Source organism: Kogia breviceps, chromosome 2, assembly GCF_026419965.1.
Source record: "Kogia breviceps isolate mKogBre1 chromosome 2, mKogBre1 haplotype 1, whole genome shotgun sequence".
In the NCBI taxonomy this organism is placed as follows: Eukaryota; Metazoa; Chordata; class Mammalia; order Artiodactyla; family Physeteridae; genus Kogia; species Kogia breviceps.
Genome location: NC_081311.1, coordinates 137,475,512 through 137,492,121, shown reverse-complemented (window position 1 = coordinate 137,492,121; position 16,610 = coordinate 137,475,512). Strand labels below are relative to the sequence as shown.

At 36.8% G+C, this 16,610-nt stretch overlaps 1 protein-coding gene across 10 annotated transcripts in view; it reads right to left on the bottom strand.

Annotated features, from left to right (window-relative positions):
* Positions 1 to 16,610, bottom strand: part of B3GALT1 (beta-1,3-galactosyltransferase 1) — a 590,053-nt gene that overhangs the window by 112,112 nt on the left and 461,331 nt on the right. The window lies entirely within an intron of this gene.

Here is a 16,610-nt window from a genome sequence, read left to right as displayed (position 1 = left end):
TCCTTTAAAGGCATGTGTCTTCAAGGTCAATGTTACAGTACATCAGTCTATGAGAAGGTTGTGATCAAAGTACTTTTATGATTAATCATGTGAGTTCTGTGGGAAGCTTAATCATGACTATTTACATGTTGAAGCTAGACTTCTAAGACCAGCCCTTGGCCAGCCTCACAAAAATACATGCAACTTAGCTCTGTCTGGCTTGTTGGTGGTTTACACGTGCCCTTTGGACTCTAGGTTCTGAAGCATCACCTACTTTCACTTGCCTCTCTATGCACACTTAGCATGGAACCTAGAACACAGCTGTTGCTTACTAAATGCATGAGGCATAAATGACAGCAAGAATGATTCTCATCACTTATTATCAAGCAGTGTGAGAACACAAAGACAGAGATGCTATCCAAGGAAGACTGGCTTTGGCTGGCAACATCCACTCAGCCCCTGGCCCAGTAAGTTTGACCTCAGGCCTTTTTACCATATATTCCACAAAAGTAAGCCACAAACACTGCCACTTATTGTGGGGTCCAGTGTGACTAACTTATAGAATTCTGGCCACACAGCCTGACTTCAATACCTGCCTCTGGCTCCTTCAAATTTGTGGTCTGTTAAGTTTCTCCTTCTGAAATTCTGGATCATAGTTGTCCAACTTCCACATAGCTGTCCACTTTTAACCTTCCTTTAGTTGTGGTGCCTTCTGCTACCTCAACTTAAGAAGTCCCTGCTCTAACCTCTAACACTTTGGCATTTCCCAACCCCTAATGCTACTCTACTATGACAAGGAGGGATTCTGACCCGGAAGGAATAATCTAAGAAAAAGCTTCAGGGAGATATTTTAATTTTTGTTTCCTTCCTTGAAGCCTTATGGATCTTTGAGAATTTCTAGCAAAGGTGGGAGCAGAAGCTCTTCATCAATGACGAATTCCCAGGATTTTAACCCTCATCTCAGTGGATAACTGGTGGCTTGCCTTAGGTGATCTGCATGAAAGTAACTCTCACCCCTCAACTGCCAATCTTTATAGCAAAGGCTGAATAGGTTATTTATAACCAAAGGGTTGAGTATTATTTAACACCCTCTGTATACCACATTGTGCTTCCTCTGTTCTTCCCAAGGAGCTCACATCATAGTCTACCTTGTACTATATTTATTGCTTAATTTTCTTTTTTGTAATGCTTTGGTAGCTACTTGGGGACAGCTCTTTTGTTTTTCTTATTCATTGTATTCCCCATTGTATTCCCCACTAGCAATAAGACTTGTAAAAACAAAGATACTAGAAATGCTTACTAAATGTGAGAAGAGAAAAAAGAAGCATATGCAAACATATCAAATTCTAGTTTGGTGAAACGAATATTAAACTATTGGATTAAAATGAGACTTTTGACGAGTTTTTGTGTCTAGTTTTAATAGTCATTATCAGAATTGCATACGTGTTGTAAAATCCTGTAAATGCAATAAATAATCTCTCTACTCCCTACTCCTCACTTCTTCATGCTTTGATCACCTACAAGTTATTTTCTATTGATGCTTCCCACTCTCCATGATTCTTGCCTAATGTAATCCCAAATGAAATTATGCAGGAAACTGTGTCCACTGCTCTAAGTTTACAGAGTGTTTATGTGGATTTTTTTTTCTTCATTTAAAAAATATTCACACTTAGGAGTAAGGATGGGCAAAAATGGGCACTAGGTGAGTTTCTCTTCAGCCTCTTCAACCTCTAGTTGTTCTTTCTCTCTGCCTGAAATGGCTTCCTACTGTTCTTTGGATGTTCTATGACCTCATCTCATTCTGACCCTCTCTCAAACTGAACCTCTCTAGTTCTCCTTATAAAATCTGCACTCAGCCTACTTCTGTTGGAAAGATTCCAATATATGAATTAGTCACATGGTGTTAATGAATGATAGCAGCTTAAGCCATTTTCTGGCTCAGAGGGATTCGCATTTTGATAAGGGTCAATGCCCTAACCCCTAGGATCAAATTGCTAATGGCAGAATTTAATAGTTTGGGAATGGCATCAAGGGTTAGAAAGCCTTCCAACCCCATCATATTGGCTGCCAGCTCTAAAAGTGCAGAGAACATCCACTCCCACAATGCTGTCCCCCTTTATTACCATAAATAATGAAGAAGTTATTTTCTATATAAGTCCAGATGCTAACACTGACACTGTTGAACTCAGTATAAAAGGGAAAAATGTCAACACGGTGGCTCCAAATAATTTTGGATTTGTTGAGAGTGGAAATGAGAAGAAAGGAGGGCAGGAAGGAAGGGGGAAAGACAGGAAAGGAGGACTGTCAACATAGGGAATGAAAGAAATATCTCTTTAATCTGCATGCTATTATACTATATTATTAGATATATAGAATGCATGTATTTTAATGCCACTTCTGAGATCGACTGTATGTGTTAATCTGATTTTTTCATAAAATAAAAAAGAGATTGATTTACAGTCTGTGGGGAAGGGGGACTTAAAAGACACAACAAATTTGGGGGCTATTAAATGTAATATGTAGAAATTGAAAAACAAATTTCATAATTGAAGCTCTGTATCTTAAATTAATGCACAACAAGGAATACTGATTTTGGCAAACAGATGCAACAAGGCTATTTACCAAATTATTATTAATTGAAGTGTATGACCATAGTGGAAAAGCAGTTCTATAGTCATGTATTCTTTTTTTTTTTTTTTTTTTTTTTTTTTTTTTTGTGGTACACGGGCCTCTCACAGCTGTGGCCTCTCCCTTTGCGGAGCACAGGCTCTGGATGTGCAGGCTCACCAACCATGGTTCACGGGCCTAGCTGTTCCGCGGCATGTGGGATCTTCCCAGACCGGGGCATGAACCCGTGTCCCCTGCATTGGCAGGTGGACTCTCAACCACTGCACCACCAGGGAAGCCCTGTAGTCCCGTATTTTTGAAGAAAGTCAATAAGAAATGAATTTGCTCAACTGCAGAAGAATTTGGCTGCATTTGTTGAACTCATGATTTTCTTTGATCTTTTTGGAAAACAATAAATCACACACTCATAGAATATGGTGCTATCCTTGGGTGAGGTCATGCATACCCTCTTAGAGATATATGGTCAAAAAACTTGAGAGGGCTTAGGAGATGATCCCACATCAAATAAATCAATATGGTGAGTTTGCAAATGTATGTTACTGCACTGACTCTTAAGTTTCTTAGCTGAACTTTGAAACTTAATAAAGATCTCATTTTGGACTTCCCTGGTGGAGCAGTGGTTAAGAACCCACCTGCCAATGCAGGGGACATAGGTTCGAGCCCTGGTCCAGGAAGATCCCACATGCCGCAGAGCAACTAAGCCCACAACTACTGAGCCTGTGCTCTAGAGCCCAAAGGCCACAACTACTGAGCCTGCATGCTGCAACCACTCACGCCCACGTGCCTACAGCCCGTGCCCCACAACAAGAGAAGTTACTGCAATGAGAAGCACGTGCACCACAACAAAGAGTAGTCCCCCGCTCACCACAACTAGAGAAATCCTTCGCACAGCAGTGTAGTCAAAAATAAACAATAAATAAAATAAATTTAAAAAAATCTCATTTTATCTTTTAAAAAGAAAAATTAATGTAACAATTAGAAAGATGAGCTAAAGTTTCTTTTAAAGTGAAAATTTCAGTTATTTGTACAGCATGAATCAAACAGAACAAGAAAAATAATGTTTATTAATGTGAGTTACTTAGGAAAGAAATTAATCTGTCCCCTCTATCTTTGAAATGACTCTACCACTTCCTAAATCATCCTTTACTTTACTTCTCTATTTCCATCCTCAACCAATTTATGAGATTTAGCAGATTAGACACAGGTTAAGACTTAGATATGATACAATTATGTAGATATAAGAAGATATAAGTTATTAGAGAGAAGAGACATAGCAGATAATATGAGAATATACATACACACAATTGTTGTCCAGTGAGAGAGACTAGAAATAATAGAGGAGACACAATATTTAAATTCAATATTTGGTTGAAAAATTTTCAGAACTGATGAAAAACATGATTCCACATAAAATGGAAGCATACCATATGCCAACAGAATAGATTTTTAGAAATCCACACCTAGACATGGGGAAAACTGCAGAACACCAAAAATAAAGAGATGGCCAGAGGGAGAACACAAACCAGATACAAAGGATGAAAATTTGACAGTACTATTATCAACAACAAACATAAAGGAAGAAATTGACAATAATACAATAATAGCAAAGGACTTTTTAAAAAAAATTTTTGGCTACACCATGTGGCATGTGAGATCCTAGTTCCCCAACCAGGGATCGAACCCATGGCTCCTGCAGTGGAAGTGTGGAGTCTTAACCACTGGACTTCCAGGGAATTCCCAATAATAGGGGACTTTAACACTCTACTTTCACCAATGGACAGATCATCCAGACAGAAAATCAATGAGGCAACAGTGGATTAAATGATGCAGTAGACCAGTTGAACTTAATAGACATCTACAGGACACTACATCCAAAAATAGCAGAATACACATTCTTTTCAACTAAACATGAAATGTTCTCCAGGATAGTTCACATGCAAGGACACAAAACAAGTCTCAACAAATTTAAGAGGACAGAAATTACAGCAAGCATTTTTTCCAACTTCTATGATATAAAAGAAACAAATTACAGAAATAAAAATGGGAAAATAACAAACACATGGAGACTAAACAACATACTACTAAAAAAAACTATGGGTCAATGATGAAAACAAAGAGGAAATTAGAAAATACCTTGAGACACTCCAAAATTTATGGGATGCAGCAAAAGCAGTTCTAAGAGGGAAGTTTATAGCAATACAGGCCTTCCTCAAGAAAGGAAAAAAACTCAAATGAACAATCTAACCTATCACCTAAAGGAATTATAAAAAGAAGAAGTAAACAAAGCCCCAAATGAGCAGAAGGAAGGAAATAATAAAGATCAGAAAGGAAATAAATAAAATAGAGGTCAAAGAAATAATAGAAAATATCAATGACAGCAAGAGTTGGTTTTTTAAAAAGATAAGCAAGTTGATAAATCATTAGACAGGTTCACCAAGAAGAAAAGAGAGAGAGGGTACAAATAAACAAAATAAGAAATGAAAGAGGAGATAAAACAAGTAATATCACACAGATACAAAAAATTCTAACAGAATGCTATGAACAGTAATATGTCAGCAAATTGGACAACCTAGAAGAAATGAACAAATTTCTAGAAACACACAACCTGCCAAGAATGAATGAAGAAGAAACAGATAATTTGAACAGACTGATCACTAGAAGTGAAATTGAATCTGTAATACAAAAACTCCCAGCAAACAAAAGTTTAGGAGCAGACTGCATCACAGAAGAATTCTACCAAACATTTAAAGAAGAGCTAATACCTATCTATCTCAAACTATTCCAAAAAACTGAGAAGGACAAAACACTCCCAGATTCATTTTACAAGGCCCCCATCACCCTGACACTAAAAGCAGACAAAGACACTACCAAAAAAAAAAAAAAAAAATTACAGGCCAATAGCTTTGATGAATACAGATGCAAAACTCCTCAACAACATATTAGCAAACCAAATCCAACAATATACAAAAAGGATCATACACCCTGATCAAGTTGGGTTTATTCCAGGGATGCAAGGTTGGTTCAATGTTCACAAATCAATCAATGTGATACTCCACATTAACAAAAGGAGGGATAAAAATCACCGGATCACCTCAATAGATGCAGAAGAAACATCTGACACAATTCAATATCCATTCATGATAAAAACTCTCAAAGATGGTAAACAGGGAACATATTTCAACATAATAAAGGAAATTTACAACAAACCCACAGCTAACATCATACCCAATGGTGAAAAGCTGAAAGCCTTTCTTTTAAAATCAGGAACGAGGCAAGGATGCCCACTCTTGTTATTTCTATTTAACATAATATTGGAAGTCATAGCCACAGCAATTAGACATGAAAAAAGAAATAAAAGGCATCCAAATTGGAAGGGAAGAAGTAAAACTGTCACTATTTGCATATGACATGATACTTTAAAAAAAAATTAATTATTTATTTTTGGCTTCATTGGGTGTTCATTGCTGCACATGGGCTTCCTCTAGTTGCGGTGAGCAGAGGCTGCTGTTTGTTGTGGTGTGCTCCTCATTGCAGTGGCTTCTCTTGTTGCGGAGCAGGGGCTTCAGTAGCTGTGGCACACAGGCTCAGCAGTTGTGGCTTGTGGGCTCTAGAGCGCAGGCTCAGTAGTTGTGGTGAACAGGCTTAGCTGCTCCACGGCATGTGGGATCTTCCCAGATCAGGGCTTGAACCTGTGTTCCCTGCATTGGCAGGCAGATTCCTTTTTTAAAATAAATTTATTTATTTATTTTTGGCTGCATTGGGTCTTCATTGCTGAGCATGGGCTTTCTCTAGTTGTGGGGAGTGGGGGCTACTCTTCGTTGTGGTGCGCGGGCTTCTCATTGAGGTGGCTTCTCTTGTTGTGGAGCACAGGCTCTAGGCATGTGGGCTTCAGTAATTGTGGCACATGGAAAGTAGTTGTGGCTTGTGGGCCCTAGAGCACAGGCTCAGTAGTTGTGCATGGGCTTAGTTGCTCGGTGGCATGCGGGATCTTTCTGGACCAGGGCTCGAACCTGTGTCCCCTGCATTGGCAGGCAGATTCTTAACCATTGCACCACCAGGGAAGTCCTGACATGATACTTTATATAGAAAACCCTAAAGTCTCCACCAAAAATCTATTAAAACTAATAAATGAATTCAGTAAAATTGCAGGTTAAAAGATGAATAAACAGAAATATGTTGCTTTTCTATACACCAATAGTGAACTCTCCAAAAGAGAAAGTAAAACAAACCAATCCCATTTACAATCACATCAAAAAGAATAAAATACCTGGGAATAAACTTAACCAAGGAAGTGACAGACCTATACTTTGAAAACTATGAACCACTGATGAAGGAAACTGAAGGTGAGACAAAGAAATGGAATGATATTCTGTGCTCTTGCATTGGAAGAATTAATATTGTTAAAATGGCCATAACACCCAAAGCAATCTACAGATTTAATCCAATCCTTATCAAAATACCCATGACACTTTTAACAGAACTAGAACAAATAAAATTCATATGGAACCACATATGACTCCGAATTGCCAAAGCAATCTTGAGAAAAAAGGACAAAGCTGGAGGTATCAAACTCCCAGACTTCAGACTATACTACAAAGTTACAGTAATCAAAACACATAGATCAATGGAACAGAATAGAAAGCCTGAAATAAACCCACACAATGTTCAGTTAATCTTTGACAAAGGAGGAAAGAATATACAATGCAGAAAAGACAGTCTCTTCAATAAGTAGTACTGGGAAAACTGGACAGTTACATGTAAAACAATGAGATTAGAACATTCCCTCACACTATATACAAAGATAAACTCAAAATGGATTAAAGACCTAAATGTAAGACCTGAAACCATAGAACTTCTAGAAGAGAACAGGCAGAACACTCTTTGACATAAATTGTAGCAATTATTTTTTGGATCTGTCTCCTAAGGCAAAAATAAATAAATAAATATACTGCAATTTAAAAAAAGTTTCTCAACAAAAATAATGGAACCCAAAAGCCAACAGAATAAAATCTTCAAAGTGTTGAAGGAAAAGAATTTTCAACATAAATATCAAAACTACCCTTTAAGAATGAGAATAAAATAGAGACATTTTCATTAAAAAAAACAAAATAACAAACAAAATAGTTTTCTAATAATAGGCAATCACTAAAAGAATATTGATGTTAAGTATGGAAGGAAAATGGTCTCAAAAAGACAGTCTGAAATGCAAGAAGAATGGTGAGAAGAAACTGTAAATAAGCAGATAAATCTAAACCAATACTGTCTATATAAATAAGCATAATTATCTCTAATGCAGGGAGGAAAAAAAGATTAACCATAGTGTGAAAGTTAGGAGAGAGGGTAAACAATAAATATTCCAAGATCTTTGTATAGTTTTAGGATAGAATTAATACATTGATTAACATTAGACTTTATTAAGTATGCATGGTAAAAATCCTAGGGCACTAAACCACTAAAATTATACATATATCATTACATGTATATATATATATGTGTATATATACATATATACGTACACATATATATATGTATGTGTATATATATATTCTTTTTCTGGTTCTTTTCTGTTATAGGTTATTACAAGATATTGAGTACAGTTCCCTGTGCTATACAGTAGGTCCTTGTCATTTATTTTATATATATATTACTGTGTATATTTTAATCCCAAATTCCTAAATTATCCCCCCCACCACCTTTCTCCTTTGGTAACCATAAGTTTGTTTTCTACGTTTGTGAGTCTATTTCTGTTTTGTAAATAAGTTCATTCATATCACTTTTTTTAGATTCCACTATAAGTGATATCATATCCATAAGTGATATATAGCCATATAAGCAATATCATATGATATTTGTCTTAGATTATCATACTAAGTGAAGTAAGTCAGAAAGAAAAAGAAACAAGGGGCTTTAAAAAAAATCTTTCACATATTAGGCCATTAGGCAAGTGTCAGTGTTGAAAAGTCAGTACACATAGACCAGCTCCTCTAACCACAGTTCAAATACATTAGAAGAGAATAACCAAAGGATCAATACAAATCTCCATGTAGTTTGAAATTAAACACACACACTTCTGAATAACTCATAAGTCAAAACATTTTTAATGGAAATTAAAATATTTAAATGGAATGATAATGTTATATTGAAATGGTGCTCAACAAACCATCGCAACGTTGTATACTTATAGATAAGCCATCAAATTAAAAAGTTAGAAAAACAGAATAAGTACCAAGAAAGCAGAATAACAGAGATAATAAAGATGAGTTTTTTTAAAACAAGCAAAATAAGAAACAGATTAACATAGATGTTCAACAAAAGCAAAGTTGTTTCTTTGAAGAACTGTTAAAATAGATAAGCTGGTGGTCAGACTGATGAAGAGAAAAAGAGAAGATATAAATTAAAACTATTTGGAATGTAAATGAGAACATAACTATAGATACATTGGTGATTTAAAAAGTAATAAAAAGACATTCAGAGAAATGTAATAATATGAAAACTCAGACAAAATAGGAAACATTCTTACCAAAACTGATTTAAAATATAGAAAATTGAAATAGTCCTATAACTATGAAAATACTTCAATTGAAAAATGACAAAAGATAAGAACAGACATGTCTTAAAAGAGACATAATCGCAAATAAATATCCTAAAAATGCTCACTTTCCTTAGTAATCAGGAAAATGCAATACAAAAATGATATACATTTGGTTGTTTCCTTGTTTGGCAGAAAGACAAGAAATTTGACTCTACACGCTTGTTGAGGCTGCTGTGGTTCGATGCTGGCCAGTGTTTAAATTGCTTTAACTGCCTTAGAAAAAATATTGGCACTATTTTGTAAAACTGAACCTTCCTAAATATAACCTTCAGCAATTCCTTTCCAAGGTATATACCTGAGAAACTCTTGCTCATGTGCACAGAGGACATCGCTTGTAATAATTAAAAAAAAATCTGAAATGTTCATTAGCAGGAGTATAGAGAAATAAACGTGGCATATTCACATTGGCATATTAATGATGAAAATGAGTGAATTAAAGTTATAATAACTATGTATTGATAAATTTTAAAAATAGTATTCACAGAAAAAAGCAAATAATGAAAACTACATGTAGCATATAATTTTAAAAAACAAGGAAAACCAAGCAATACCTTGTTTATGGATATATACATGCTAAATCTTTTTCTTTTTAAATAGCAAAGAAATGATAAAACAAAATTAATGATCTGATAACTGAGCAGGAAGTAAAAAGCAGAGTAGAGAAGAAACAAAGTAGATATGCAATGGTGTTAGAATTATTTTAATTTTCTAAGTTGGGTGATAGTTTCATAGATATTAATCATAATATTATTCATAACATATATTTCAAACGTATCTTTAAAAGATTTTTTTGATGTGTACCATTTTTAAAGTCTTTACTGAACTTGTTGCAATACTGCTTCTGTTTTTTTTTTTTGGCCTCTCCCGTTGCGGAGCACAGGCTCTGGACGCGCAGGCTCAGCGGCCACGGCTCACGGGCCTAGCCTCTCTGGGGCATGTGGGATCTTCCCGGACAGGGGCACGAGCCCATGTCCCCTGCATCGGCAGGCAGATTCTCAACCACTGCGCCACCAGGGAAGCATTGCTTCTGTTTTAAGTTTTGTTTTTTTGGCCGCGAGGCATGCGGGATCTTAGCTCCCTGACCAGGGATCAAAACTGCACCCCCTGCATTGGAAGGTGAAATCTTAACCACTGGACTGCCAGGGCAGTCCCTTCAAATGCATTTTTGAATGTTCAAATATTACATAATATAAAATTGAAAAACAGAATTACATCATTTCTGTGGGTAAACTTTTTTAATAGCTCCTTATTATTTACCAAATGAAGTTCTAAGTAATTAGCATAATGTTCTAGATGCAACATCATTCTGCTAAATACTTTTAGTCTTCTTTCTGTAATGTTAGAACAGATTTCTTTCCCTCACATATACTGCCACATACTCATAGTTTTGTCTTGCTGCTTTACAGTTCTTTAATGATTATACAACATGGTTTTATACTCTTGCATCTTAAACTATTTCCTCAGCTTTCAATGTCTTCAGTTTCTGCCTCTGTTCATACAAACCATTCTCATCTGTCAGGTCCCAGGACTTCCTCATCTCCCCAGTGAGGACTGACTTCACCACTGTCAGTTCTCCCACTCCATATTATCTGTACCTCTATTGCAGTTATAAAAATTAATAAACAAAAAGCTCAAAGAAAATAGTTGGGAGGCCATAAGGGAGAGCTCTCACACCCTACAACACTAGCACAGCCCAAGGGTAAGAAGAAAAACTTGCTTTTCTTGCTGGGCAAGGCCTCAGCCAGTGAAAGACTGTCACAACTCAGCCAATGAAAAGCCGCTATACTTCAAACTTTCAGTTCCTCCAACGGACTCTGTTTACTACAGCCCTCCCAACTTCCTCTTCCCCTCTTTAAAAGAGTTCTCCTCTCCTTGCTGTGTGGGCACTTCCACATGGCTAGCTGTGGTTGCATACTCCAAACTGCGATTTTTTGCTTATCCCGAATAAACTCATTTCTGTGGGAGAAATAACTGGCAGTCTGTTTGTTTTAGGCCAACACAGTGCAATCTGCATCCATCAGGCAGGAAATAGCCAAGCCATAATGTTGAAGCAACTGTCTTTCATACTACAATGGATAAAGACTACACTTAAAGCAATCTTGGAGCAACCATTCATCAGAAAGTGAGAGTACAGAGCACTGATAAAGTGACCTCCTGACAAGGACTAGAACATAGCCAGAATGGGAGATGCACAGAACAGCATCGATGGATTAAATTAGCTTAGTAGGAACTTTTAGAGTCATTACAGAGTCTGTTCTCTTAGCCTCACCTGGCTGAGAGATATTATCAGTTTCTCAGTAAGGACAAACTGGAAGTATATGTCAGCCCTCCCCTCTTTAGCATTAATATTTTGTGGCATATAATTTTCCTTATCCCATTGTGAACCTTCATATAGTTTCAATAAGTTCCCAAGTTGCCTTCATACGATACTGAATTAAATACTTCCTGTTGCCAACCTTGTTATAGTTTGATACCTCTACTCCATATTGCAATCAAGATTTTGGTTGGCATATGATCAAAGAGCAGCTTTTTTAGAAGCCTTATTTCTGAAATGGTGGGCTTCAAGCTACAAAGATGATTTCCTGTGCAGTCATTTAACAATGATACATCAGAGTTGGGGACCTAAGTCAGTGGGAATGGTCCATCCTGGCAGGGAGGAGTATTCTATCACTGCACTGGCATTATTTAAAATTACAGTGTGTGGTGATAATAAAAAGAACACTTTTAGTCAATTTTGTAATTTTTAAAATTCTCTTTAAACAATGCACCCCCTTACTGCCCACATCTCTGATGGACATTCTCACCACATCATCAGCCCACCTGGGTGTTTACTTTTTGTTTCTCTTCCCAGATTATAACTTCTTGGAGGGCATGAAAGAGACCTAAATTACCTTCGGATCACAAAGCCTAACATTTAGTGGATTCTTAATGTATGTTTGTTGAAGAAAGGAATTTCATTTGTTAGGATGTGTTTGGTGATAAGTAACCAAGCACCCAATTTACACCAATACTGACAGCAAAACAGGTACATTGAATCAGGAGAGAAACTTGGTTCAGTGACCCAACAATGTTATCAAATACCCCTTTTCTTTTGCCTCTTCATTCTACTTTCTGGGTGTACATCACCCATACAGACACAAACTGGCTTCCAGTAGCTCCAAAGGCTACAAAAGTCTTCATTCATGACTGGAGAAATCAAAGAGTAATTCCAGAAACATCCCCACAAGGGCAAGGAAGCTTGTTTTCCAAATCTTGTTCTCCATTCTCATTGCCCTGGCCTGAGTCATGAGCTTACCCCTGAATCAATGGCTCCTAGAACCAGGGAAGAAGGGAGCCCCTCCCAGAAAGTGAAAGGAAAACTGGAGTTTTTACCAGGTGAAGTGGGAATGGAAGTTGAGAGGCTACCACAGTGCCCACCAAAGAAATAAAGGATAATTGGTTGTATAGTGGAGTGTGAAAGCAGCTTTTCACTTGGAACAGAGCTTATGATACTGAGCAAAATCTAAAAATAATCAACTATATATGAACCATTCCTAGAAAATTTTTCACTATTTACATATTTGATTATTTGTATTGCTAATATTTTACTTTTCAGATTATTTGCATAAAGATGATCTTATCTGTTCCTTGTTATCATTCAGGGGGGTAGTCAGGCAAGATATTTCTACTCTGTATCCTTTTTATTCCAAATTACTATGTGGGTTATTCCTGTAATGCATTTGCAAAATACCTAAAAAAATAATAAAGTTATTTATTATCATGCTATGGTAATATTGTCTTTCCTGCCATGTTTGATTAAAAGAAAGTCCACAAGAGTTTTATTCAGTATTATTTTGCAGCCAAGTGACAAAAGAAATTTTCATATATTGTGGTATAGGGAAGTCATTCTGGCTTATACATGAGTTAACTTGAATTTTATGCTAACTACAATAGCCTGTTTGTGGCCTATCAAACATACATTGTACATCTGTTTTAATTATTAAAGAAAAGGTCACACTGACCAGAAGTAAAAGAATGTCCATGTTAAAAATAAAGATTAAATGCCTCCCTCCCTGGAATGCCAATGCTGGTACTCCTTTGATGATAAGCCTCCCTTCCCAGGTGCCAAGGCCCTACTGACTCACTGGGTATGTGCTGGTCTGTTTTTGTTGAAACCTTGAAGAAATGTATCCCTGACTTTTTTAATGTTCTTTGTTCTGGCAAGATAGAAAACTGTATTGAAAACCATGCTTATGTGGAGCAGTTTCTCAGAGCAATCTGAAAAGCTGTCTTCTGGGCTATCGTCCTAAGTTTGGCTCAAATAAAACTCTTTTCTATTCTTATTATAGACTGTTTATTGATTATTTTTGTTGACACGAGTTAAGAATGCCAGAGAGGCCAAAGACATCTCACTATAAGGTGCTTTCACTGGTGTTCAAGGGTAGTATGTATTAACATTCCTGGAAAAAAAAAAAACAGGCCAAAGAACTCTGAAAATTCTATATTTATACATGTTTCACTTTTAAGCATGAAGTTAGGGAGACTGTATATACCATCCATCTTTACTGTTGCAAAAAGTGGACTCCTCAGAGCAGCTATTAAATGTGTTCCATTTACCCTAATCTGAATAGCCCCAAACACATTGCTTTGTAAGTTTCTCCAACAGAATTGCTTTTAATGCAATGTGGACTGTGAAAAAAAAGCTTGTTTCACCGTTCAGTCATTCCTTCATTTCACAAATATTTATTGAACTCTTGCCATGGGCTAATCTTTGGAATGACAGGGAGCTTACAGTCTAGTGATATGGAGGCTGATACTAAACACAAATATATATAGCATTAGCCAAAAAGTTCGTTCGGGTTTTTCATTTTTCCATAACATGGAAAACCTGAATGAACTTTTTGGCCAACCCAGTAATATGTTAAGTGGAGAAAAGCACTTAACATGTTATATATATGGAGAAAATAAGGTAGGGTAAGAACCAGAAAGGAGGGAGAAAATGCTAAATACCTGGAAATTATGTGAGTGAAGAGAACACAAATCACTTCCCCACACTTTTCTTAACATGGGAAATAAAGCCAACTGGACCACAATCCTTTTGACACTAGCTTTCAGGAAGAATCCTTAGCTTTGGAACCATGGACAAATGTTTCCTGATTTCCATCTCTACCATTTACCCCCATGCTTTCCTTCTTTGGACCAAGGAAGCTACTACATGTTATGGATAGCTCTCTGATCTTTTTTTTTTTTTTTTTTTTTTTTTTTTTTTTTTTGCGGTATGCGGGCCTCTCACTGTTGTGGCCTCTCCCATTGCGGAGCACAGGCTGCGGACGCGCAGGCTCAGCGGCCATGGCTCACGGGCCCAGCCGCTCCGCGGCATGTGGGATCTTCCCGGACCAGGGCACGAACCCGTGTCTCCTGCATTGGCAGGCGGATTCTCAACCACTGCGCCACCAGGGAAGCCCTCTGATCTTTTATCTTAGGGAATTATTTAAATTTTTCATCACTACACCAAGCTGTCCTATAAGTTGCATCAGAGCTATATGTGAGTCATAAATTTAGAAATTACAGTTGTTTAGATAAATTTAGGAACAACAACTTAATTTAGAAATCTCCCCATTCGCTAGGTGCAATTTAGAATCATAGCTAGTTTATCCTTTATCACACGCCCCCAATTGTTACAGCTTTGGCAGCTGAAAGAAAAAAATCAATCCAACCTTGAGTAAGGAGGGCAGCGGGGAATGAAACCTGGAGTAGAATTAACCAGCAAGAAACTTAAAAAATAGGGTAGGTTGAGCTTAGGGCGACAGACAATTTCATGTCTAACTGAAAAGGAAGAACTGCTTATAATGCTGTCTTAACAGTTATATGTTTCAATCCAAGAGCTATCAAGGGAAACCTGGAAAGATCGTGAATGTCAGAAAATGGAAGATGTCAAGGAACATGGGGTTCAAAGGCAACTGTTTTCTTGGTTTCAAATATAGACAATAGTTGGTCCCACAATGGAAAATACACAAACAACAAGCAATCAGAAGGGAGAGTTTGACTTTTCTCTGAAACTTGTAGGTAGTCTGAAAGGCTGAGAAATCTCGAGGTTTTATTTGAAATCTCTCTTTTCAGAGGTCTAAACTGTAACCCTGTCTGTCTAGACAGGGGTTCTTAACTATTTGTTGTTTGTGTATCCATGTATGTGTGTTTCACATAGAAGATATTAGGGGTATTTGAGGTTGAAAGAAGAAAAAAAAAGAATATCACTGTAGTAACTTCTGTTTTAGGAAAATCACTTGAGAAAAGCTAAAGATGAAACTGACCCCATCTTCAGGGTATCTGCTGAGTAGGTCCTGTCATTCTCATTTTGTTCATCATGATGTCTGATTATACTGCATTTTAAAAATGAATTTGATCTTATCACCTAATTTGAATTTTTCACTCATTAACCCACATCCATGTATAGTTGCATTTAACCAAGGAAGATTCTCTATCAGTTAGAAATGTTGCCTCTCTAACTTGTTGATATTATTTATATTTCCTAAAATGAATGGAGTTTTGTTCTTTTTTAAAACACTTTTTTATGAATTATCTCATTAGTTCCTGCATGTTTTTTCTCTTATTTTTTTATTGTGGTAAAAAAACCCCCACATAACATAAAATTTACCATTTAACCATTTTTAAGTGAACAGTTCAGTACTGTTAAGAACATTCATATTGTTGTGTAACATCTCTAGAATTTTTCATCTTGCAAAACTGAAACTCTATGCCCACTGAATAACAACTTCCCCGTTCTTCCTCCCCTCAAACTCTGGCAACCACCATTCTAGTTCCTGTTTCTATAAGTTTGGCTACTTTAGATGAAGCATTTGAGTGGGATCATGCAATATTTGTCTTTTTGTGACTGGCTTATTTCATTTAACATAATGTCTCAAGGTGCATTCATGCTGTAGCATATGTAAAGATTCCGTTCTTTATCAATGCTGAATAATATTTCATTGTACAGGCACCATGTTTTGTTTATCCATTCATCTGTCTATGGACAAGTAGGATGCTTTCACCCCTTGACTATTGTGAATAATTACATAGATTTTCTTACCTCCCTGTCTATGTCATTTCAGAACTCAAGTGCAAGAGTTGAGAGCTGACGCGACTGTCATTATACATTCTTCTCTCTAGTCTTCCCTTTCTACTGAAGGCTTCTTGAGATGAGCAGAGGAAACATGGGATCCCAAGCTCAGGAATCTTAGCACAATGCTTTGGGGGTTTGTAATCACGAAGACTTTATGTGTCAATTCGTGGACTCTCCAGTCTGAGAAAGGCATTTCGTTTAATCAATCAACCTATATTTAAATTTCCTTTCCAACATTCCTGCCAAGTGTTTTTCTGACCATTCTGGTAATTGCAGTGATGGATTAAGTCTGAAGCACAACTGCCACCGTTC